At 45.1% G+C, this 308-nt stretch overlaps 1 protein-coding gene across 1 annotated transcript in view; it reads left to right on the top strand.

The window, feature by feature from the left end:
* The window catches only part of LOC119591519 (sodium channel protein para-like), a gene marked incomplete in the record, with an annotated part of 263,120 nt that overhangs the window by 212,797 nt on the left and 50,015 nt on the right, over positions 1–308 (top strand).

Genomic DNA, 308 nt, shown 5'->3' with positions numbered 1-308 from the left:
CCCCACTTTTTTTTAAGTTCCGATAACAGCTTCGTCTGCAGCGCCGAGTTCTACGACTCAAAGACGTCTAAAACAAAAGAAGCGTCGGAAGCGCAGCGCAGCGGGAGAACAGCTGGACGAGGAACTGCCTGCTGCTGGAAGACCAGTCAACAATTTTACAATTTTCTCATTCAGTCTAAAGTCATTGAGAGACTCATCTACGTAACGGAGTGGGGCCTGTTATTTTCATCAGGTTTTCTGCCTCCATTGATAATTTTCGCTTCGAAGAGACTCTTGAAGAAAAAAAATCGGATTATTTCAACCCGGAG

The sequence above is a fragment of the Penaeus monodon genome, chromosome 28 (assembly GCF_015228065.2).
Source record: "Penaeus monodon isolate SGIC_2016 chromosome 28, NSTDA_Pmon_1, whole genome shotgun sequence".
NCBI lineage: Eukaryota > Metazoa > Arthropoda > Malacostraca > Decapoda > Penaeidae > Penaeus > Penaeus monodon.
The sequence above is the reverse complement of the archived record's forward strand: the minus strand, read 5'-3'. Positions and strand labels throughout refer to the sequence as shown.